Source organism: Herpailurus yagouaroundi, unplaced genomic scaffold (genome assembly GCF_014898765.1).
Source record: "Herpailurus yagouaroundi ecotype Mexico unplaced genomic scaffold, PumYag 28, whole genome shotgun sequence".
In the NCBI taxonomy this organism is placed as follows: Eukaryota; Metazoa; Chordata; class Mammalia; order Carnivora; family Felidae; genus Herpailurus; species Herpailurus yagouaroundi.
The window spans coordinates 124332697-124359224 of record NW_024412376.1 but is presented as its reverse complement, the minus strand read 5'-3'; the positions used below and the strand labels follow the sequence as shown (position 1 = coordinate 124359224).

The following is a 26528-nucleotide window of genomic DNA, read 5'->3' as shown; positions in this document are numbered from 1 at the left end:
TAAAAACAGCCTCCTGCAGCATCTGGGAGAAATTTCTACTAACCGTAAGGTGAATGGAAGTGTATTGGGAAAACAAAATGTTAGTCTGCCTGTGCATTCCCACATGAAACAGAGAAATCCTAGCAACCTGAGAGAAGGTAGCAAGACACTCACATTCCTTTCTCTTACACACAGACACAGAGTCATATTTAAGACTTACCTGGGGCACCTGGGTGGCTCAGTCGGTTAAGCGTCCGACTTCGGCTCCGGTCATGATCTCGCGGTCCGTGAGTTCGAGCCCCTCGTCGGGCTCTGTGCTGACAGCTCAGAGCCTGGAGCCTGTTTCAGATTCTGTGTCTCCCTCTCTCTCTGACCCTCCCCCGTTCATGCTGTCTCTCCCTGTCTCAAAAATAAATAAATGTTAAAAAAAATTAAAAAAGAAAAAAAGACTTACTTAAAACTTACTTTAAGTCATATTCTAGACAGACTTGTAGACTACTAACCTCTAAGACAACTCAATGTGTGTGTGTGTGTGTGTGCGTGTTAAATGCATCCTTGTGCAGGTGGTTCTTTATAAGTAGAGCAGTAAGTAGAGGAATAAAGATGTTAGTGGAAAGCAAAAGAGTCCATGCTAAGAATTATGGTCTTTTTAATAAAAAGAAGAGGGGTAAGAAGGAAAACATTCTATAGCACTTAATATGCTAGACATTCATTCAAGTGCTTTTTATATAGTAATTAGTGTTTAGAACAACCCTTCATTAGTCAGAATAGCATAAGCTGTGTTGTGGCAAAAATAAAATAAATAACTCCAAAATCTCCATCTTTGGCACAGCACAAGTGTATTTCTTGCTCACTCAAAGTTTGATTTGGGTAAGTAGAGACTCTCCTTCATCTGGGAACTCAAGGATTCAGGATCCCTCCATCTAGAGATACCACTCAAGGGCACTGTGGTAGAGAAGAAGGACGCAGAAGGCAAACTAGCTCTCACCTGCTGCAGTCTTGAAATAACACATGACCTTTCCACTCCCAGGCCATTAGTCATAACTAGTCACATGGCCCCAATAATAGCAAGGGAGGCTGGGAAATGTTGAAGAGCCCATGGATATCCCACTGAGCACTCTTTTACTTACAAGCCTTATGTGAAAGGCAATAGCACAATCCCCATGATTTTTACAGATGAGGGACACTGACAAACAAGTAAAAGCAATTTATCCAAATTCACGGTTAGTAAGTGGTAGACCTAATACTTTCACCAGACAATATGATTCCAGAATCCGTGCTTCTAAAAATTATATTCTAATGCCTTTCAGAAGTAATAGAAATTTCATAAATGGTTTACATAAGTGAAACAAACTGTGGATGGAGATAGGAAATCTTCTCTTAGAATCCCAGAGCCAGGTTATATGAGCACCATCTGGACACTGGGAATTAGGCCTAAAATGTACAATCACTTTTTTGTAGACCTGCGAAAGGACTCAACCAGAAGGCTGGTGTTCAGCAAGGACAATCAAAGGAAATCCCTGCATCCTGCTAATGGGCAAACACATAGTCTGGAGACATTTGTCTTACTGAGGATGAGCAGCATGAAAAAAATCAACTCAAGACATAGGAGAAAAGAATTGAAAATCCAAGATCAAGGGAACAGGAGATTAACAGTACAGGAGTCTATTATCTAGAGCAGGGGTGAACAAACTTTTTTGTAAAGGTCCAGATGGAAATTTTTCTTTAGGTTTTGCAGACCATACTGTTTCTGTGACAATTACCCAACTCTGCAAAAAGGCACAAAAGCACCAACAGACAATACGTATGTGAAAGGGGTGTGGCTGTGTCCCAATAAAATTCTGCTTACGAAAACAGACCGAGGACAAGATTTGGCCCATGGACTGTAGTTTGCCAACCCCTGCTCTAAAAGAAAAGGAAATTAAGAAATACAAATGATCAATAAACATTTGAAAAATATTCAATTTACTAGGAATCCAAGAATTATGAATCTAAACAGTGATGTAATTGTTTATCAACAAACAACTGACAAACATTTCTTAAGAGGTTATTGTTAGAAGAGGTTCAATGGGATGATTTTATATACTTCAGATAAGAGTGTGAATAGGTGAAATTTAGCTTGAAATTAATCTGTAGGAAATTCTGTATATATGTGTATAATCTATACATACATATTATGCTCAGTAAAATAAGTTAGAGAAAGACAATATTTTATGATATCATTTACATGGGGAGTTAAAAAGCCAAGCTCATAAACAGAAAGTAGAGGGGCACCAGTCGCTTAAGGGTCCAATTCTTGATTTCAGTTCAGTTCATAAACTCACAATTTCATGAGATTGAGCCCGATGTCCGGCTCCATGCTGGCAGCTTGGGGCCTGCTTGGGATTCTCTCTCTCTCCCTCTCTCTCGGCCCCTCCCCTGCTCATGTGTACACGCTCTTTCTCTCTTCTCTCAAAATGAATAGATAAACTTAAAAAAAAAAAAAAAAGAAATAGAAAGTTGCCAGGAGCTGAGGATTGGGGTAAATGGAAAGACGTTGGTCAAAGGGTACAAACTTCCAGTTATAAGATGAATAAGTTCTGGGGGTCTAACGACTAGTATATTAACAATAGACTTTGTATACTTTTTTTTTTTTTAACATTTTTTATTTATTTTTGGGACAGAGAGAGACAGAGCATGAACGGGGGAGGGGCAGAGAGAGAGGGAGACACAGAATCGGAAAAAGGCTCCAGGCTCCGAGCCATCAGCCCAGAGCCTGATGCGAGGCTCAAACTCACGGACCGTGAGATCGTGACCTGGCTGAAGTCGGACGCTTAACCGACTGCGCCACCCAGGCGCCCCAAGACTTTGTATACTTAATAAGAAGGTAGAACTTAAATATTTTCACCAAAACTTTTGTACAAAAAATGATAATTATGTGAGGTGATAGATGTGCTAACTTACATTGTTTTGGTAGTCATTTTGCAATATATATGTGTATCAAGTTATCACATTATATACCCTAGACTTACACAAGATTATACGTGTGTGTATTATTATATATATCTCAAGCTGGAAAAATATATACACACACTTATTTGTGCTAATTTTGTAAATATATATATTTAAGACTGTGTAAGATAAAGTCGAACACAAACCATAAAATGTTAATAGTAAGTTAGGATGTAGTATATCTTTGTTTTTCTGTATCTTTGAGTTTTTCTACATAAACATTTCAAAATCAGAAAAAAAATAATTTATAAAATACAAAAGAAATATTGTGTTCTTGTTGTGTCAGACTTGATTTGGGCTTTTGAATCAGACTTGAATGAATTCTCAGCTAGATACTAGCTGGTGATCTTAGCCAAATTATTTTATACCCCTGATCTTTAATTTTCCCATTAAAAAAGTAGACATAATCACATTTACTTCTCATAATTTTTTCAAGGATTAAATGAGTTTATATATATGAATATATATGTACATATAGTACATAGCATATTAGAATCTCAATACATATTGGTTACACTTTTAGAAAGACACACGATGGTCATTGTTAAAGCTCTGAAAGTTGAGGAGAGACAGTTAAAGCGAACGTATGCATGTGTTGGGAGGGAGAAGGGAAGGGGAGAGAGACGGAGAGCTAGAGAGAAGGAGACAGAGGGGAGAGAGGTTGGGAAGAGAAAGAGAAAGAGAAAATGAAAGAAGGAGGGAGATTGACATTGTTGCAGAGATATTTCTGTGAATGGTGGATTATGGATGCTTTTCTTAGCCAGGATTCAGGTCACTGTAAAACAGTTTTAGTCAGAAGTTGAGAGACAGACCTGGGATATAGGGGGAAAAAAACACTGGTTTCTTTTCTGAACACAGAAGCTTAAAGAAAAACCTTCTTTAAAGACATGTTTATTTATTCATTTTGAGAGGGAAGAGAGAGCGTGCGCACCCACAAGTAGCAGAGGGCAGAGAGAGAGGGAGAGAAAGAATGCCAAGCAGGCTTGGCAGGGCTCGAACCGGCAAACTGTGAGATCATGACCTGAGCCGAAATAAAGAGTCCGACGCTTAAACAGTCAGCCACCCAGGCACCCTACAAAAACCCTTCTTTTATATCATTATTTTTTTAATGTTTATTTATTTTTGAGACAGAGAGAGACAGAGCACGAGCAGGGGAGGGGCAGAGAGAGAGGGAGACACAGATTCTGAAACAGGCTCCAGGCTCTGAGCTGTTGGCACAGAGCCCAACACACGAGCCCACAAATGGTGAGATCAGACCTGATCTGCGGTTTCCTTAGAGCCCCACGTGGCAGCAAACCCCTCGACATAGCACAGAATTGCAGTGGAAACATTTCGGGAAGTAAAAGGGGATGGAGGAGAGAAGAGAAGAAACAAATACCAAGGAGACGAAGTGAAAAAAGGGCTTAGCTCTCACAGTGGTTCTTCAGAGAAGAGGGATCCTCCACACTGCTGCTGGGCAGGTCACCAAGGAATCTCCAATAGGCAACAGAACCCCCTCACAAGCCACCAGAGAGGTGAGGCACCAAGCACTTGGGCAAAGAGTTCCTCAAACATCCCTTGCTCTTCTCACCTCTGAGTACCACTGCATAACATGTATCTCCACACCAGAAGCATTTTCCAAATGCTCCTTCTCTCGTCTCTTCCTCACTTTCCCACCCCCGCTTTATATCCCACTAAGCACACAGGGGCACGTGCACCCATGGGCACACGTGTCAGCCCCTTTGGTCGACTCCTTATTCACACCTTTATCTCTGAGCATGGACGTTCCTATCTCTGGCCTCCCCAGAGGGTAGGCTGTGGCTCCTAGAATCTTATATAAAAGCTGTGTGGCACTGCCCGTGTGCTGGTCTGTCTCATGTAGTGAACCGTGGTGAGCAATTTGAGGACAGAGGTGCTGTCTCGTGGCCGTCGTTCCTAGGCTCACATTGTTCCTAGGCATCGGCACACAAATGTGGCTGGGCTCTTCTTATCGTCACTCTTCGGCATCACCCCCAGCAGAGCTCCTTGAGTGTAGGACCCAACTTCAGGCACACGAGACAAAGTGATCTCAAGAATGCTGGTGTGAGAAGCGAAGAGGCACTACAGGCGACAGAGACCTGTTCACAATGGGGGATGATGGACCTGGGCTGCAGCAACAGACAGGACCAGGGCTGCAAAACAATGGCATAATTTCAACTTCTCTCACCTTCTGAAGGTCTTCCCCTTTATTTGATATTTCTTGCGATATTGCATAGTGTTTGCCAAAGACTGGGCAGAGGTGAGTGGAGGGAATCAGTCTACCAGCTTCCAGGTGGACTTGTCATTCTTACTCTCCATAAAAACTTAAACCTAAATATGTAGTCTCTCTCTTCTTGGCAATCAGTTAGCAACCTATTCTTGGCAAAACCTCAGACATGATGCCCTTGTTAGTAAGGAAATCAGAATGACATGCCTTACTTTACTTATTGAGCACTTACTCTAAGCCATGCCCCATGCTAGGTGCTTTATATACGTTTCACTTAGTCCTCACAAGAAAACTTTGAGGTGAACACTATTGTCCAGTTTTGCCCATGAAGAAGTTATTGAAGGTTGAGTCATTTGCCCAAGGCCATATCTTTAAAAAGTGTTAGAGTGAGGATTTGATACATGTCTTTCTGTCCTGTCCAAACTGTATTGCCAAGCATTATGGATATAAAGCTCTCATTAGCGATCATTCAGCAGAAGTTTAGGGAGGGAAGACCCCAATATCAAATTCTATGTTCAACTATAATGGTAAGTGACTTATCTAAAAGACCAGGGATTGGGTTAGACTACTGATAAGTATGCAGCCTTTAAGAGACTTAGGCTGTAGTGGTAGCAATCAGACCTCAAAAGCGTGTTGGAAGTTGACCCCAATTAACACCACTGGGCATACTCGGTTTAGCTGTAATATCATGTAACTTCTACAACATCCTTAAAACTCCAGGTTCTGTTTTCCAGGGTCATTGATGACAGTTTTGTTTTCAGAACAAACAGCTAGAGTGGGATAAGGATTCCCAGTGGATATTTAGTCTCTAGCAATGTCTATGACCCACACTTTAAGCCCTAGAAATAAACACAGTCCGCTTGCCAAAAGGTCTGTCCATCATGTTGGTTCAGACAAAGATAAACCCAATTAGGTATAATGAAGAAAGTGAAGAAAATTGCTGAGTAGAGGAAAACTCCACACCACTAAAAAGACAGCAAGACAAATCTACTTTTCTAAGGGTTTAAGAATGCCAGGGTAACTGGATTAACTCTGACATCCGTGCTCAGATTTGAACCTTTGGTGGAAGAAAAGCTTATAGCTTAATTTTGCAAGACCCAGCATGGAAACTTTGTTGGCCAGTAGGGAGATGGGGTATGAGAAAATTGGATTAGAACTCCTGATAGAAGGGCTTGAACAATCAAGAGGAAAGTGCAGTTATAAGCAGTTGTACCAGACAAGTCTTTCCTCTGTGTGATGGTTCAATTCCAGAAAAGATCACAAGTGGATAACCAAACCATGACTGATTTGTTCCATCTAGCAAGTGGCTAAACTTGAACTGCAACAGCTTTCGTACTGGTAACTGTAAAGAATAAATCTTTTTTGGGGTGCCTGGGTGGCTCAGTTGGTTGAGCGTCCGACTTCGGCTCAGGTCATGATCTCACGGTCTGTGGGTTCGAGCCCCGTGTCGGGCTCTGTGCTGACAGCTCAGAGCCTGGAGCCTGCTTTGGATTCTGTGTCTCTCTCTCCCTCTGCCCCTCCCCCACTCATGCTCTGTCTCTCTCTCTCTCTCTCTCTCTCTCTCTCTCTGTCAAAAATAAATAAACATTAAAAAATTTTTTTCAAAAAAGAATAAATCTTTTTCAAAGGCAGTAATTTTAAGTTATTTCCCTCCCTTTTTTAGAGAAAAATTATCAGCCAGCTCCTAAAAGACTGTTCCACCTTTACTTGCTATTGATGTTCCTCCATCTTACCACCCATTTCAATCAGCAACCACTTTCCCTTTTCCCACCCCAAAGCTCTACATGAGCTGCTCTCAGTGGTGATGCCCCTCCCAATGTTCTCATAATCCCTATCATTTAACTCACCGCAATATATTATAATTATTTATATGTCTTCCCATATGAGAACGTAAGCTTTTCGTCTTATTCATTTTTGTATGTCAGTATCTAGCAGTGTCGCGCCCAAGGAAAATTCTCAGGAAAGGCTTACTGAACGAATTCACACATGGGTGGATGGATGTATTGATAAATGAGTAAATTCTTGACTTACAGGATCCCCTGAAGGCCTGCTCTAAGAAGATATTCCTGGATGATCTTTCAGAACGTTCCAGCTCCTTCTGTGTCCTTCTGATGAGTTACTTAACATCATTGAGATTTAGTTTTCCTATTTATAAATGAAAGCAGTGCTACCCACTTCATTAGGTTTTTGAAGCTCCAAATAAGTAACTTATGCTGGGTGCTTATCCACGAACCAGACACTGTTCCCTATCATTCTCTCTATATTTAGTCTGTCTTCTATGGCACAAGTTGTCCAGGGTTGCACTGGGACAGTAGCAACCTTGCTATAATAAGGTACAATGATAACTTGGCCCCAAAAGCTAAGGTATTTGTGTCTGATGTGTTCAGAAGATTTTTTATTGATGCAGGAGGAGAACTTTATCAATTCCTCAATTCAGCTTACTTTGTAATAGAAACTTTGTGAATTAGAGTATTTAAGAATACTGCCCAAACTTCCACTTCCCACAATATTAGGGAATAAATATCATGAAGAATCCCCCTGGTTTACAGTGCCTAAAAATGCTGGATAAAAAATGTAAAATGCTTAAATGAGCTGTTAGGAAAAATAATGGAAATCATCGAATCTAAAAATACAAGTTTTCAGAGGTAACCACTGGAAGCAATGGGACCCTGAAGACATTTACTTATTCCTGGTGGCCTAGAGTCTTTATTTTAATATAAACCAAGCAGGAGTAAAGATGCAATCCCTAGGCTCTCAGCAGGGTGAAGAGAGGAAAATAAATCCCTAAATAGGCCAGGACCCAGAAGGTGACATTTTTAATGCAAGGGTAAACCAAAAGAAGAAAGTCTTTCCCACAAAGGAAAATAGTAAAGAAATATTTTCGTCTCAATCTTGATTCTGAGTAGAGTCTAAAATTCCTATTCACAAATGGTTCTCATGAGGGTTTAGAATGAGAATCTAGAATTCACACTACATACGTGGTCCCCAAATACCTAACTTAAAATTTAATTTAAAGTAATTCAAGATTACTAATGCTTTCCCAGGTATATACACACACCTTAAACTGAAGCCTCAAGTATTTTCCTCAGGTAATTATAAATGCGTTGAAATATAAAAATATAAAATACAAGAGGAAACAAGTCATTTAAATGAGAATAAGTAGAAATAACGAACGACAGGATATAGCTACAAAAAATGACTGATGCTGGAGTTATCAATTAAGAAATATAAAATAAATAAGTTTGATACACTTATTTTTTAAAAAGAATATTTGAAGTATAACAAGGCATGAAAACTATGAAATATGATCAGATAGCTTTGATAAAAGAACCAAATAGAACTTCCACATGAAAAAAAAAAAGCACATAATGAATGAAATGAAAAACTCAGTAGACAAATATAGCATTAGATACAATGGAAGAGAGAATTAATGAACTGGAAGAAAGAATTGGAGAGTTACTCAATGAGCAGAAGAGGGAAAGCAAAATTGAAAAAAAATTAACTGGAAGTTAAACCATGGAGAGGGGAGGGTAACAGTGGACATCTGAACACTGCTGTTGCCCATGGCTCTGGTGTTTCACTGAGAAGCTCCTGGTCAGAGGTGCCATTGGGCAGTCATTATAATTTGAAAAGAACAGATTGTGAAATACACAGGCCACTACACAAGTTGTTTTAGATGTTTCCAACACATGAATAACATGTTTGGAAATGGACTCACTTGCCTCTGAAGGCTCTAGGTTCTTGACATATACAGCTGGGTTCTGACTGATTGATCTTGGAAACTTAAATGAAAATAAGTTGAATAATGGAATATTTTATTCTCTAGAACATACGGATTTAAAGGGCACCCAAAAGAGATCTAAATTAGATCTGGAACTTCAAATGAAAACATGGGTGTTCATTTAAATACCTATACCTCCAGAAAGTAGACCACATCTTTGCCAAAAAATTCTTTAAAGATTTGCCAAGAGCCTTAGACATTCTTGTTGATATAATAAAAAAAAAAAAAGTACATTCGGAGAAACAGAGATTGAACATAAGTATGGAAGGACGTGAAAGCAAATTTATAAGAACTTGTTTTTTTATTATCTACATGTCACAACTTATCAAAATACTGCACTTGGATGGGCAATTTGGGGATCAATGGAAAATATCAAACCTAAAAATCATAAAGACTTAGTGAACTATGTAACCACATATTATAAAGGGCCAAGAATAGTCCTTGCTGTAACTGGAGGATTTTCCTATGATGAACAGCTTGAGTTAGCAAAGTTTCATTTTGGTGACTTTTTGTCTACACACAAAGGAGAAATACAAAGTCTGCCTACTTGCAAATTCATAGGAAGTAAGAATTGAACGAGGAACAACAAGATTGGCTTTGGCACATCTTGCAAGAGCTGTTTCTGAAGCTGTTGGTTGGGCACATCCAGATACAATCTCTTTCATAGTTGTAAATACGCTGATTGGCAACTAAGAATTGCCATTGCAGAGAAGGAATAAATTTATCTGGCCAGCCAGCCAAGTTCATCTGTCATGGCAAATTATGCCATAGCTTCCAGTCTTTCCATACTTCCTACACAGATATAGGATTGTGGGGCATCTATGTGAGTTGTGAATCAGCCATTGTTACAGACACGTTATGTATTGTTCAAAAAGAATTAGATGTGACTGTGTATACATATCGCTGAAAGTAAAATTGCACAAGCCAAAATTATTCTAAAAACAAACATGTTGTTGCAAATCTAATGTTCAAGTCCAATTTGTAAAGATATTGGTAGGTAAATGTTATGCTATAATGGAAGAATTCCCATCCCTGAGCTTGAAGTTGGACCCAATGCAAAGGTATACCAAAAGAAAATCTGGACTCAATGCTGCAGATGCTGAGAAAGTTCAAGAAGTGTGTACCAAATACATTTAGGGTTAGAGCCCAACTATTGCTTCCGTTGTTTCCATTGTGCAATATTTTAACTGGATTTGCAGTAACATATGCTGGTTTGTGATTTAAATGCTCTTAATCAAAAATATTTGAATACATTTATTTATAAGACTAACATAAATCTGACATTTTTAGGCTATTAAACTTTAAAGAAAAAAATTAAAATGGACATGTATATTCAAGAAAGAAGACATGGAGACTATAATTAAGATATCTAACATTATCGAATCAAAGTACAAGAAATAAATAATAGAGAAAATGTAGAAGAAGGCAGTACTCAAAGAGATGTTGACTAAGAATTTTTATAAATTTACAAAAGACAGAAAACCTCAGGTGAATCAATGAATCCCATGCAAAATGAATAAAAAGAAATAAAAATTTCTTGTATTTCTTATATAAAAATAAACTTATACTTACATTGTAATGATACTACAGAGCATCGAAGGAAGGAAGGAAGGAAGGAAGGAAGGAAGGAAGGAAGGAAGGAAGGAGAGGGAAAGGAAAGGAAAGGAAAGGAAAGGAAAGGAAAGGAAAGGAAAGAGAAGAGAGGAGAGAGATGGAGGAAAAGGAAGGAAAAAGAATAAAAGAAAATGAAAAAGAAAGAAAATCTTAAAAGCAGCTGGCAAAGGAACAAGTTAGATTGACATCTGATTTCCAAACAGGTACAATGAAAAATCTGAGCATAATGGAATTTTTTAAGCAGAAAGGAAATAACCATCAAGAATGATATTACCATAGAAATTCTCCTTCAGTAACAAGAATAAAATCAAGACATTTCAGAAAATAAAAATTGAAAGACCTTTTCAAAAGGAATTTCTAGGGGATGTACACAAGAAAGAGTAATGAGCCCCAGGGAAGTCTGAGATGCAAGAAGAAATGCTGAGACAAGAAAATGTTAAGTAAGTGGGTAAATCTAAAACAACATTGTAATTTGAGAGGTTAATGACTAGAAGAATTAAAGTATTGGATAATTATAGTAAATACTCTTAAATTGGGAAAGGTTAATCCAAATTAAAGCATTTTCGGTTGTTTATATCATTTGAGAAAGGAATAGATGAATGAATGAAATTTAGAATTGCTAAATTAAAATCCATTCCATAATTTCTAGGGAATCATTTAAAAATAAAAATAGAGATATAATTTCCAATTATTTAAGGGAAAATTAAATGAGGAAAAAAAAACTAAATCCAAAATAACATGATAAAAAAGAAAGGACATATAAACAGGTAAAGAGAAAACACAATATAAGTGGCAAAATAAATTCAAATATACCAGTAATCACAATAAAGGTAAATGCATAAATTCTTTAATTAAAAGTCAAAGACTGTCAGACTGGATAAAGAAACAAATCCACCTATATGCTATTTACAAGACACCCAACTAAAAGTTAGGGACTCAGGGGCACCTGGGTGGCTCAGTCAGTTAAGCATCCAACTCTTGACTTTGGCTCAGGTCATGATCTCATGGTTTGTGAGATCAAGCTCTGCATCAGAGCCTGCTTGGGATCTTCTCTCTCTGTCCCTCCCCTACTTGCATGCACTTTCTGTCTCAAAATAAATAAATAAACATTTTTAAAAAATAAAAATTAGGGACACAAAAAGGTTCAAAGTAAAAGAATGAAAGAACATTATCATGAAAATATTAAATAAAAGCTAAGTCAACATCAGATAAAATCAACGTTGAGGCACAAAACAATATTAAAGACAAAGAGTTACTACATAATTTTTTTAAAAAATTAAATTTATTAGCAAGGTGTAGTAACTATTAAATTAACAAACCTATCAGCCCAATGAGAAATTTTAATATATCTTTCTCTATAAGTGGGAGACCAGATAGACAAAAGAACCAGTAAAAATATGAACTTGAGCAATATCATTAACAGTCTTGATCTAATGGACATCTATAGAACAATACATACAAATTTTGGAAAATTTACATTATTTTCAAATATACACAGAATACATATGAAAATTGGCCATGTGGAAGACCATAAAATAAATCTAAATAAATTTCAAGGAATCAGAATTTATATAGAACAGTTATCTGAATAAAATATAATTATGTCACAAACTAAGAACACAAACCTCTTTTGGTTTTGAAATTTAAAAACATTCTCCTAGATAACTTTAGTCAAAAACATTATAAGGAAAAATGTTAAATACTTATAATGACAAGATAATGAAACTTGTGTGAGATAGTCACAGCAAAACTTAGAGGGAAATTTAGAAACTTAAATGCTTTTCTAAAATAGAAAGACTGAAAAGTTAACTAGCTAAGCACATAACCTAGGAACATGGTAATAGAGAAACATAAAATATGTAAAGTGGAAAGCAAGACGTAGTAACTGTACAAGCTTAAGTTAATTAAATAAAAAAGAGAATATTATCAAAGCAAAAGTTGACTCTTTCAAAACACTAACGAATCAACAAACCTCTGACTAAACTGAGAAGAGAAAAAAAAAGACTTAATTAACGATGTTTAAAATAACTAAGTGAATGTAATTACTAATGCAGAATAGATTGGCAGGTTAACAGTGAATATCAATAACAAGTAAATTTGAAAACATAGATAACAAGAACAAATTTAAAGGAAAAAAAGAAAATAACTCCAGAAGATATAGATAACTTAAGTAATCCTATATTTATTAAAGAAATAAAATCAATAATTTTAAATCTCTTCACAAAGTAAAAATTAGTCCTTGAACATTTTACTTGAGCATTCTACAAACATTCAAAGAACAGATAATGGCCATCTTGCACAGACTCAGAGAACAAGAAAGAAAGAAAAACTACTCACATCATTTCATAAAACTATTATAATCTGATACCAAAACCAGACAAAGATAGTGTAACACTATCTTTGTTTAAGATAGTATAAGGAAATAAATCTTAGAAATTAAAAGTAAGAGAGCAGAAATAAAAAATTAATGAAACATCTGAAACTAAAATTGAGAAAAATATTTTTTTTTAAATTTTTTTTTCAACGTTTATTTATTTTTGGGACAGAGAGAGACAGAGCATGAACGGGGGAGGGGCAGAGAGAGAGGGAGACACAGAATCGGAAACAGGCTCCAGGCTCTGAGCCATCAGCCCAGAGCCCGACGCGGGGCTCGAACTCACGGACCGCGAGATCGTGACCTGGCTGAAGTCGGACGCTTAACCGACTGCGCCACCCAGGCGCCCCTTTTTAAATTTTTTTTTCCCAACGTTTAGAGAAAAATATTTCAAAAGACACAAAGTTATAAAATATGAGAGAGACGATAAGAAAAGATTTGAAAACCAAAGAGAATTAAAAGGGTAAGAAATAAAAAATCAAAAGAGTACGTTCAATATCCCACAAATAGAAGTTCCAAAAAAGAAAACAGAGAAAATAGAGGGAAATCAATTATGAAATAAATAAAATAAGAAAGTTTCTAGAACTAAAGAAAGAAGTTTCCAGATTGAAAAAGCCCATTGAGTATCCATTATGATAAATGAAGACCACACCACATGTCAAATACCAAGTTATGCTTACTGCTGTATCCCTAGTGACTAGAACAAGTGCCTGTGCTGTTTGTGTACTATGCCAATTACATACAGGGAATCAGGAACTATAATGATATAGGACTTCTCAACATAGATCCAGCTGCTGTGATCCTTTTTTTGTTGTTGTTGTTTTGCTTTTGCAGTGTGATGGTTTAAAGAGAGAAACAAACAAAAAAATAGCATGTGACCTTCTTATCTCTGGATGAAAAAAGGGACTTTCTATCAACTTCCTTACCATGTCTATAAAGGTGACCCTCTGCTTCTTCCAAGCTAGTTTGTATTCTAGTATGCTTTTTCCCATTCTATGAACATTGGGAAATAGAAAAGAAGGCAGAGATTCACCAATCCATTCAACTAAAACCTATTCACTGTTTCTAGTTCCAGGACAAAATGGAGTAGACACACTTCTCCCTATTGTTCCCACTAAATAGAGTTAAAACCACTGAACATTATATATAAAAGAAATATAAGAAGACTTGAACTTTAGAGAAAAGGCAGACTGTCTAAGGACCTCATGACCCAAGGAATGACACAGGGGTAAATTTCCAGGGTTTTCTTTTTCCTGTTTATGGTGGATGGTGGAGAAGCTGACAACCAGGAAGTGCCAGTAGGCACCGACAAAAAAATGTCCTCCCAAAGTCTATTCTCTCTACGAAGGAGCAGGAAAGGGACAACCTAACAAGATAGTAAATGTTTAGACAATAACTACTGTACTCTAGGGAAACACCTTGGAAAAAACTGTGGTCCCACCACCATTATCAAAGGCCAAGTGGAACAATATCAAGGTGCCCCTTTGGCTCCCAGCCAACTTGGAGGCCTGGTAAGGAGTCTGATCTCCTACCTTTACCCAGCAGTAATGAGAGACCATGCTTCTCGGTGTCCACAGAGGTCAAGAGGAAAACCTGGTCTCCTTCCCACCAGATAGCAGTGGGACAGTGTCCACTTTCCTCTACCAGCGCTATATCAGAGGCAGCCTGCTAAAAGAGAAGATTTAAATAATATTGCATCTGATAACATAATATTCAAAATATCCAAGATAAAATTTAAAAAATAACTACTTAGTATACTAAAAACCAGGGAGGGAAAAAAGCAGGGAAATCACAACTTGAAGAGAAAATACAAACAGCAGATGCCAACACAGAAATTACATAAATGTTGACATTATCTGACAAAGATTTTAGAGCAGTTATCACAAAAATGCTTCAAAAAGCAATTACAAACGTACCTGAAAAAATGAAAAATATGAAGTTGCAGTAAAGAAATAAAAAATATAAAGAAGAATCAAATAGAAATTTAGAACTAAAGAAAATAATAATCTATATTAAAAAACTCATTGGATGGGGAGCCTGGGTGGCTCAGTTAGTTGAGTGTCCAACTCTTGATCTCGGCTCAGGTCATGGTCTCAGGGTCATGGGGTCGAGCCCTGTGTCAGGCTCCATGCTGAGCATGGAGCTTGCTTGAGCTTCTCTCTCTCTCTCTCTCTCTCTCTCTCTGTACCCTTTCCCCGACTCATGCTCTTGCTAGCTCTCTCTCTAAATAAAATAAAATAAAATAAAATAAAATAAAATAAAATAAAATAAAATAAAACTCATTGGATGGGGTCAACGACAGAATAGAGAGGACAGACGAAAGAATTAGTGCTTAGAGATAGAACAATTACAATCTGAACAACAGAAAGAAAATAGAATAAAAACATAAAATTTAAAATAAAAACATAACTTAAACCCTAACATATCAATAATAACATTAAATAGAAATGGTCTGAATACACCAAATAAAAGACAGAGGCTGGCAGAGTCAATTAAAAAGCATGACTTAACTCTATGGTCAAGGTCACTTTGCTGAGTGAAAAAAAGCCAATCTCAAAAGGTGATATACCAAACGATTCCATTTATATAACCTAAAAATGCCACAATTATGAAAATACAAAGCAGATTAGCTGCTGCCGGGGGTTAGGGATGGTGGGGAGGGACTGGGTATGACTATAAAGGGAGATCTTTACGATGACGCCACAGTTCTGCGTCTTGACTCTGATGGTGGTTACATGAATCTACACTCATGATAAAATGACATTCGACTGTATACACACATTGCAGCAATGTCAGTTTCCTAGTTTTGACATTGTTCCATAGTTATGTAAGGTATAATCACTGAGTAAAGGGTATCTGAGATTTCTGTGTACTATTTTTGCAACTTCCTGTGCATTTTTAATTTTTTTCAAAATAAAAAACCTATTAAGCACTTGTTTTGCCAAGTTTTGACATCAAGGACGAACAAAATACGGATTTAGAAAATCCTGCCACTTTATAATCCTTTTAAGGGAGTGGGTAAGACTCAAATATGTTAAAGATACAAATAGCAACAAAAAAGGGTTGCAGCTATATGAGTAGTTCTGGGGTTGCAAAGTCCAAGAGCACCAAGCCCCAAGTATTGAGTCTTGAGAATAACAATTCAAAATGATAACTATTGAAAAACACAGCCTTAGTTCAATGTCAAATTTATGCAGTCAAGGTGAAAAGCAGAGTATACCCACTAGTGGATCAAAAGGGCTTGCTCCACCCAGAACAGCCCTCAGTTTTCTGCATGAAAAATTATCTAAAATAGATCTCACCACATACAACAGTCATCTGCTAAGTGGCAAGTCTTTTCCATAACTGATCGCCACTTGTCCACCCAGGTCACTTGCCAACCTGAATAATAGGGTGTAAGCCTGGGCACAGGCCCTAGTCACAAGGCCAGCTGCCCATGTTCTGGGAGGACCTCCAGGGGCACACACATTAGGCAGACCCTCCCTGACACAGAGCAATCCATCACTTCCCAAATGACCTTCCTCCCGTATTTTAGCGAGACTGATGTTACCAAGATCTCATTTTTCCTGGCCCTGAGCCAGTAGAAACTTTTGTTCTTTGTTTACCCATGTTTGTTTGTTTGTGTGTTTTTTACAAATTAAAAGTAATTTATTATGTAATATTCTGTGCCTGCAATGGAATATGTGCAATATACATAAGCCCACCGGCAAACATAAGGTCCCAACATTGACAATATAATTGAAATTAGTTGTGCCCTCCTCCCCAATATCCATTCTCCTGCCTTCTCCTCAAACATAACCACTTTCCTGAATTTTGTCTTTATCATACCCTGTTTTTATTTCTTTTTTAAATGTTTATTTTGAGAGAGCACGCAAGAGAGTGTAAGTGGAGAGAGACAGAGAGGGAGAGGGAGAGAATCTCAAGGAGGCTCTGCACTGTTAGCCCAGAGACAGCACAAGGCTCGATCCTATGAACTGTGAGATCATGACCTGAGCCGAAATCCAGAATCAGACGTTTAACAAACTGAGCCCCCCAGGAGCCCCTATCATACCCTTGTTTTTTAAGAACAGTTGACTGCAATGTAGTTTTCCCCAAACAATATTTGCTCAGTTCTGCTTATTTTTGAAAATATGGACAGTGCTTTTATGAACAGCCTTATACATGTCTCCGATGCACACTTGCAAGAGTTTCTTGAGGGTACACACCCAGGAGTGGGACTGCTGGGCCACAGAAATGTCATCATTACCTGTGCTACACATGCTAAGTTATTTTCCAATGAAACTGTGCTATTTTACAGTCCCACTAGTAGTATACAAGATTCTGTTTTTCCACATCCACGCCAACATTTGGTATTATCAGACTTCATAATTTTTTGTCCATCTAGTGGATTTAAAATGATATCTCACTATGATCTTAATTTGTATTTCCCCGATTACTAACAATGTAGAGAATCTTTTCGTATCTTGAATTGTCATCTATATTTATTTTTGTGAATTACATCATGTTTTCTGGACTTTTTTTTTTTTTAATAGGTTGCAGGCATGCATTATGTATTCTGGATCCTATTTCTTTGTCAGATGTGGTGTCAAGATTTTCTCAGAGTTTGTGGCTGATCTTTTTACTGTCTTTATGATGTTTCCAGTAAGCAAAAGTTATTAATTTTAATGAAGTGAAACTTATTCATCTTTTCCTTTTTAGTTTGTGCTTTTTGTCTTTCATCCCCATAGAGAAGGAAGAATTCATTGTGAAAGGGAAAACTTGAAATCGTTTAGAAGAAAAAATGGCAGAATGGCCTTTGTGACCTTTGGGGAGAGAATGATTTCTTAAACAAGACCCCGAAAGTGCTTATCATAAGTCATTGCTGTGTTAACAAACATTTTTAAGGATTGTTAGAATAAATCAGGAAGATAAGCTAAGCCCTCGCCACTTTTATTTTCCCCGGAGAACCACAGCCATGTGCACTGCTGTTGGAGGGGTGGTCTCAGAGCAAAGGGCTGTTGGTGCAGCCCCGAAGACTGGCCTCTGTCCCATCCCTGCCACCTCGAGGCCACCGCCTTCCCAGAAGGGAGGCACAGGGATCTGCAGCAGTTTCTTCACCTTTAGTTCTTTTTTGTTACTAGTGCTGATGGGGGTCTGTTTCCGCTAATCTTAACTGTGGCAAAATGCTCCAGGATGTCTATTCTTCTGGTTACATATGGAATTTCCTGGACTTCAGTTGATTGCTTGGGATGGGGGCTGATTAGATGCAGCTATTTCCAGGCATCCTTGCCTTTTCTTTCCTGAAAAACCATTGTGTTTGTAACATATTTTTAGGTGGGGCTACATTATTCACATACATTTTCTTTTCTTTTTCACTAGTTTCCAATTGAAGTTTTCTTCCAGATAAAAATCACACTAGCATCGAGGGCTACTTTCAACAGTCCTATTCTTTGTAATACTATTTATATAGTCCTTGTAATACTGGACTTTAACATACTTGTGATTTTAAGGCCCATTTTTTTCCTGCGTGATCTCATAAGGCTTCCCTCAATCCCCCTCATCACCCCCTGCTCCGTTCCCATATATCTATTTATGGGTCATTATCCTCTCTTCTCCATCAACATCTTCTCAGCATAGCTGAATGCTCCAGGGAGACCGGGCTGGTGTGAGGTTCTGCCATGATGAATGGGTTTCTTTTCACTCTTCAGTAATGAGCTGGCTTCTACTAAGGGCACCTAATTTCTTGGTAGCTACTTCGAGTAAGTAGATTAGGTTACCAGTGTTACTGCTTATCTCATTCTAGAATCAATGATCCAATTCACAGGCTCACCACCTATAAATCTGGGGAAACTATTACACAGAAGTCCTAGTAATTGATTAGTGGGCATTTTCTGAAATGAATCATTTACAAGACAAAGCCTTGGTTCCCAGCCTATTTCTGAGGCAATTAGGACCTAATGAGTTGCTTATTTGTTGACTGTTTGATTAGGGCCATTGATTCTGGTATAATATCTGAATCTTATACCTCGTTTCTCAAGGTTTTGACCACCAGCTCTTCCTCATTTCTTTTTCCTGTACTTCTTTCTGAAGCCTTCTCATAGAGATGCCCCGTCTGTGGCACAGGAGATCCTTAATTTCCATCTATCTGTTCATTTTGATGGCACTGAGATGTCATGGCCGTTGGGATCCTTGAAAGAAATCACAGCCAGGATGTGCCTCCTTTTGCTTATCGTCCCAGGACCAGCTGACCATATCAGAGAAAAAGGCTGGAGGAAGGCATAGGCAGAGAACACACAGAATGCCCTGCCCCGCCTCCCAAGACCTGTATGGTAATGCAGCCAACAGAGAACTGCTGTTCTCCACCATCAGGGAGATGGCCATGAGGCCGAAATCCTTGTTTTTCCAATCAGATAAGCATACGGTATTTACACTTTTGCGTATGCCAGGCGCTAAATTATAGACCGTGCCTTAAAATCTGAGTGGGACAGGAAGTCAGATCATTGCTGCCATACACTGGAGCACTTTCTGGGAACGAGGTCATTTGCACTAAGAGTTTCACCTACACCATCTTATTTAATCTTATTAGCATCATCTGTCCTCGGTGTTATCATCCATATGAGAAACCCGAGGCAGAGAAAGGTTGGGTACATTTTCTAGGTCGTTCAACTAATAAGTGAAGCAATTCAATTCAAACATAGACTTAGCTAACTCAAGAGGGTGCTCTTCACCACTACACCACACTGTCTCCCTCTTTAAAAAAGAAATGATAGGCCAAAACTACACGACACTAAGTAAAAGGAGGTTTTCTCACAGAAAGGAGAGTTCTCCGCAGGCTAGAGTAGTCATGGGCTCTCGAGTGGAAGGGAGGTGTCCATGGAGAACATCTAACCCCAGATTTCTCAAACACTTTTTTAAATCTTTTTTTTTTTTAACGTTTATTTATTTATTTTTGAGACAGAGAGAGACAGAGCATGAATGGGGGAGGGTCAGAGAGAGAGAGAGAGAGAGAGAGGCACAGAATCCGAAACAGGCTCCAGGCTCTGAGCCGTCAGCACACAGCCCGACGCGGGGTTCGCACTCACGGACCGCGAGATCATGGCCTGAGCCGGGAAGTCGGCCGCTGAACCGACTGAGCCACCCAGGCGCCCCTCTCAAACATTTTTAAAAAATTGTGGTGAAAAAAATATCACATAACATAAAGAAAGATGGAAATGTTTCATGAATTTGCATGGCATCCTGGTGGAGAGGCCATGCTAATGTTCTCATTTCAGCTTTAGTATATATGCTGCTGAAGCAAGCACTCTCAAACTTTTTAACTTCCAACCCACAACATGAGACATATTTTACATCATGACCCAGTAAATACATGCATAAATAACTGAAATGAAATTTTACTTCACAATACTTGCCATACTCTGTTTCTCTACTATGTTTTATATCTTTCTTTTAAAATAATTCTGGTTATGGCCTGTTAAGTAGACTTTATGACCTAGAGATACTGATCTAGAAACCTCAACAGATGGGGAAGTTGAGACCCAGAGATGCCTGGGGTACCTGGCACAGTGTCTTGCAAATAGTAATTCTAAGTGTCTTTGTTGTATTTCCTTATGTGACTCAGCACACCCACACAGCACCTCAGTGGCAGAGCTGGGATGGAGCCCAGATTTCCTGATTCCCAATCCAGAGTTTTTCTGTCAAGGAAAGTTTGTCAAAGAGGGACTCTCCCATGGCAGAGTTTCTTCACAGGTGTGGGTAAAAGTAGGGGGAAATAAACAGTGAAGTTGTGAAAGACCCACACTGCTCCGCTCCCCAGTGGCCCTTGCCCAAGATCACCAGGTGCTACGACGGAGCTAACTCCAAAGCTGGTGCTCTTTCTCTGGTTGCCTATCCTGATTTGCTCAGTGAAATCACGTAGGAGCTCTGGACTTATGTCCAGCCTACACTCAGATCAATTTCATCCAATTAGTTAAGGGTAGGGTATGTTCTAAAAGCTCCTCAGCTGATTTGAATGCAGAGTGACCACCTCAATGCAGGGTAGAAGATATCCCTTAAAACTATTCCTGCTTCCCCGTCAAGCTCCAACCAAAATGCCTCCCTCCTTGCCCGACAGCATCCTGACTCAAATTCAGAGTCCAAAATAACTGCCTTCCCATTATTGTATTCATCCAGTACTCCTAGAGCTTTTTATCCTGTGTTTATCTCCCCTCCTAGACGATGCATTTACTGAGTGCAGGGCTTATGCCTTACTCATCTCTGTATCCAAGCATGCAATAAATATTTACAGAATGCCCTTTGCTCAGATGGCTCTTCTTCCCCAAACCACCCAGACCTCCTAAATCTACTGTGATACAGCTATAACTCCTAATGAGGGTGATGAAATTTCTCCCCAGGATGAGTTCTACCAAGGACAAGAGGGACACTCTCTGTTGCAGCTGCAAAATCCTGACCAGGGAAGACAGAGTCACTAAAGGCAGTGAAACTGCAGCAATGCTTCTTGTGTGTCTGGGCTTTCTCTCCCAATATTTCCCCTCCAGTGTCTTTCAGATTTTGGACAAGGCAGTGGCCCAGTTTGCAGAACCCTGGACAGGAAGTGGGGAAGAAGGACTTCCTGTCCTTATCATGGCCGTGAGTGCGTTGTGCAGAACTCACTTTTCCCTTTTGTTAGCTGGGAGTGACAGCATTCCTAATTCAGTTGTCACCCTCTTCTTCTTTCCCCCTTGGGGATTAAATAAGAACTCATATATGAAAACAAGCTTCGTTTGGGTCCTTGAGCTTTTCTGAGGACAGCTTTGTATAAATATAAGATACCTTTTGTTATTGTTTATAGCCCAAGGGATTTGCGGAAAGAAGTTGAGAGCCAGCGATGCTCTTTTTTATAGGCAGAAAATAGCTGCTGGAAAAACAACCTGGTGTGTAAGAGCACAATGTTCTTATCGAGCAGACAGAATTATCTTTCCCAGGCAGCCATGAACGCGAAACACCTGGTGCACACGTTTCCTGCCCCTTCACATATTTTGAAAGAAAGGGACCTTTACCCTGACCTGTCAAGCAGTGATCTTCATGAACTTCTGTCCACAGACTCTGTGCCAGTTATCTTGGCTTGCAGCTATGGATTTCACTGGTAAACATAGCTGATTGTCACTTAAGGGGCATCTTCTTCTCCAGATAACATTCAGATCTTATCAGGTCCACACAAATGCATTTCTTTTTCCTTAAAATGCAGCCACTGGATTGGTTAAGAGCCAGGGGCTTCCTACCACATCCACCCAGCACGGGATTGGGTGCTGCTGAGAAAAACAGGGACCTTGAAGACTTGATCCTGACCTGGCGATTGTTTACAATCTTTGGTGAAAAAAAAACAAAACAAAGTCACGGAGAACATTTAGTGAACAGTACATATCTATTCATAATAGGATTCGCTTTCTACGTTAAAAACTCAAAGGTGTTTAAAGAATGTAGAAATCCATGTGGGGAAGCTCTATGGAGGACAAGGACACAATACACACAGAAGGTGCCCAATAACGTCAGTTAAGTAAATGAAAGAAACTTGAGTTGGGCCTTGAAAGACAAAAAGCATTTGAAACGGCGGAAGAAGGAGCAGATAGATACCCATGGCTGGAAAAGCCACGTAGCACAGTAGTTTAAGTACTGACTGTGGAGTGAGGCGGGTTGACCCGGGTATGCCACACCCCAGCTGTGTTTCTGAGCAAGTTCAGTAACATCCCTAAGCTTTAATTTCCTCTTCCATGATAAGGGAGTACTAAGAACACCTCCAGCATTGGTTTGGGGGAGAATTGAATGAGGTAAATATAGTCAAAGCTCTTAGCACATTGCTGAGCCTGTAGTGCTGCTCAAACAATATTTGTTGTTGCTGCTGTTGTTACCATCAGGAAAAAATGCGAACAAAGGCAGGAATCACTTAGTCTGTAATAAAATAATCAGTATACTTGGTCTCAAGTGTGGTTCCTATGAATTCAAGCAGACAGAACTTGCCCACTGGAAGGAAGAAAAATGTGTATTACCTCCTCAAGCTCTAATTTCCTTCTTTCAGCACCTCCCCCACCCCCCACTGCCTCCACATCCCCACTGTGCCACAGAGAGCGCATCATCCCTCTTCTTTGTCCTCCCTCCCCACTGATTTCCCCTGCCCCCTTGCCCAGGGCTGGACGAGAGCCTGGTGAGTCATAAGGAAGGACTCTGCAATTTTAGCCTTCTGGCAACAATGACAGTGTAAGGGGTCTGGGGAAAGAGATTCTCTTGGATGTTTCTTGATCCTATCAGGTCATAAATAGATGGCCAACCTCCTCTAACATAAGGAGCACTCAGCAGGAAAATTATGAGTTCCTTCACAGATCAAGCTTTGAAGAGTTTCAAAGTTTCAGGAGAACTGAAAGAATTCTTCATTTTTTCCCTGGCAGTGACACCCCTTGGGCCACAGGCACCACAGCGAAACCATGATGTCACAGGCCATTAGACTGTTGTGCAGTTTGGGCACCGCACACAAAAGCCTGATGTAGGCATCTGCTTGTCCAGCTGTGAGCTCCAACCTTCTTCCTGCTCAACTCACCCTATATATGACAATCATATTCCTTATGGCCATATCCCTAGGTTCATAAGGTTCTCTTGGCAAATTACCTACAGAATAAAACCCAAACTCCTTAGCCTGGCAGATAAAGGTCTTCACATCCATCCCTGTCTTCTCTGCCTCCTACTCACCTCCTGCCACAATAAACTTCTCCTCGGTTCTCCCAAACACCACACTCTTTCAGGACATTTTCCTTCAATCTGAACATCTTCCCTAACCTTCACCGGTAAACTCCTGCTCACTCTACCAGAACAACTCTGATATCACTTCCAAACTAAAAATGATCAGATGGTCTCCAACCTTTGGACTCTACGGTCCTTTGTTCCAGGTTGTCTAGATCCCAAAAGTTTGACACACAATAGATGCTTAAGAAATATTTCTTGGGGGCGCCTGGATGGCTGGGTTGGTTGGGCATCAGACTTCGGCTCAGGTCTGATCTCACCATTTGTGGGCTCGTGTGTTGGGCTCTGTGCTGACAGCTCAGAGCCTGGAGCCTGCTTCAGATTCTGTGTCTCCCTCTTTCTCTGACCCTCCCCCACTCACACTCTGTGTCTCTCTCTCTCACAAAAATGAATTAACACTTAAAAATTTTTTTAAAAAAAGAAATACTTATTGAATGAATGAATGAGTTCTGACTTCAATAACAGCATTCATTGCAATATGTGGTAACTGTCCTACTTACTTGTTGGTTTCATCCAACAGTGAACTTCTCAGAAGGGTGAGGTAAAAAGAAATTGTGTGTTTTATATCTGGTGTCTCCGACCCTAGCCCAGTGACTCATAAGGTAGGCTTCAAGTCAAAGTTTGACAAATTAGTGAATTTCTAATATATCTTCCGGGGAAGTTATTTTTTTTCTCATTATGCCTACTTTATTGCATGATTAGCCTGTCCTCAATTAGTGTTGGGTGGAGGGAAGGGACAGGAAAGAGATCAGAAATCTTTTGTTACCTTACCTATCCAGCGTATAGCTGAGAATATGAAAAGCAGGAGCAGGGGGAGCCTGTCTCAGATTACAGTCCCTGGAATAAGGCTGAGACAGCGGTCTTGGGCAAATTCTCACCGCAAGACCTTGTAAGGGAGTGGGGGAAGAAAGGGCGTGTGAGAAGCGAAGTGAGGACATGGGTTCAGCTGTATTCCACCCTTAACTCAATCCCATGGGAAATTCTGGGACAAGGGTGGCTTCATGGAACTGTCCTACCTGGAGGCAAAGGGGCTGGGCTTTAATATTGCTTCGTCAGTAGTTGTCTGCAAGCTACACCCAGAGGTCAGGGGACAACCTGCAGGCAGTTTTGGGTGGAGCAGCTCCCATGGGCCAAGAGCAAGTCTTCAGGGAAGGGTGCAGCTGTAAGCCATTGGTCACCAACACTCAGAGCAGCTGAGTGGCAAGAGAACTAGTCTGGTGAAAGAATCTGAACAGCACAGCAAAAGCCCTTACCACACCCCTAAAAATAAAGAGAGTAGACAGTGTTTACTCCTAGAAGGATTATCCAAGACTTTATTTAAAACCTATCTACTCCTACTTGGTCAACAAGTCTCTTTGGACTGGAGCCTCACTCTTTAACAGATTAGAAACAGCAAGAGAGAAGAGAGTGCAGAAACTCTTAAAGGTAAATACACCAATTGAGAAGCAAAAAACGAACAGGAACTCCAAAAAACATTGCAGTCTGGAACCTTACAGTGTAAAGCCCTAGGAGGGTTGTAAATTAAAGTCCAAAAACATTGAGATTTACAATGATGCCCTAAGTCAACAAGAAAAGGTTAAATAAGCTACGTTTGGCATTCTATGTTGAAGAACACAGGGTGATGTGCAATGTAATTTTAGAAGATTTCATTTGAAATGTGGAAGCTTTAGGTATGTGAACAATTACATAGACATTTTATTTTTGCAGAATCTCTCCTTCCCTGCCAGCCCTAGATAAGTGATGTGTCACTGGAATACACCGTGACAACATCTGACCCCCAGGAGCTTGTTGAAACTTCTTAGACAGTAGCATAACCTCAGCCTTTTTATTTATTTTTATTTATTTGTTTTTTCAATATATGAAATTTATTGTCACATTGGTTTCCATACAACACCCAGTGCTCATCCCAAAAGGTTGCATCCTCAATACCCATCACCCACCCCCCCCCCCGGGGGCCCCCCCCCCTTTTTTCAATATATGAAATTTATTGCCAAATTGGTTTCCATACAACCTCAGCCTTTTTAAATGTTCTGACCATTCTGATTCCACCTAGCACAAGCGATTGAATAATCAGAGCTGACAGAGAGCTCCAATAACCATATATACACACAGTCTGACGGAAAGAGCTCTAGACGGGCATCGGACAGAGTTCAAGTTCCTCCATGGTCACTGACATTTATGTGACTCTGTGCAAATAATTTATGTCCTCCGAGTCTCAATGTCTTCATCTGACAGGGAAAATTATCATATTATCATGTTATTATTAATATTTTTTTTAAATTTTTTTTTAACGTTTATTTATTTTTTGGGGACAGAGAGAGACAGAGCATGAACGGGGGAGGGGCAGAGAGAGAGGGAGACACAGAATCAGAAACAGGCTCCAGGCTCTGAGCCATCAGCCCAGAGCCTGACGCGGGGCTCGAACTCACGGACCGCGAGATCGTGACCTGGCTGAAGTCGGACGCTTAACCGACTGCGCCACCCAGGCGCCCCTAATATTTATTATATTACATATATACTGACAGTTAACCTATAAAACTGGTGAGACAGACACGGATGCCATTTCTCACATATTTATTCTGTCCCAGTTCACTGTTATCTGGCCTCCTCTGCTGTCCCCTCAGTAGCTGACCTGTATCCCCATTTCTTGCTCCTACTTCGGAATGACTGTCTTTGGAGAATGGGGTTTCTCAGGAAGGACATTGCACAATCAGAAAACGCCGATCTGCCAAGGCCGTAACATTTTTTTTCCTGGAGCCCTTTCAGGAATGTGTCACAGGAGGTGGGGGAGATGGGCCATGGAACAGAGAGTACTAGGC

At 39.6% G+C, this 26528-nt stretch overlaps 2 pseudogenes; one reads left to right on the top strand and one right to left on the bottom strand.

The window, feature by feature from the left end:
- LOC121040900 (mitochondrial-processing peptidase subunit beta-like) overlaps window positions 1–10199 on the top strand; it is a 43198-nt pseudogene extending 32999 nt beyond the window's left edge.
- Window positions 10200–20142: 9943 nt separating this feature from the next.
- Window positions 20143–20243, bottom strand: LOC121040350 (uncharacterized; annotated as a pseudogene).
- Between the last annotated feature and the right edge of the window lie 6285 nt (window positions 20244–26528).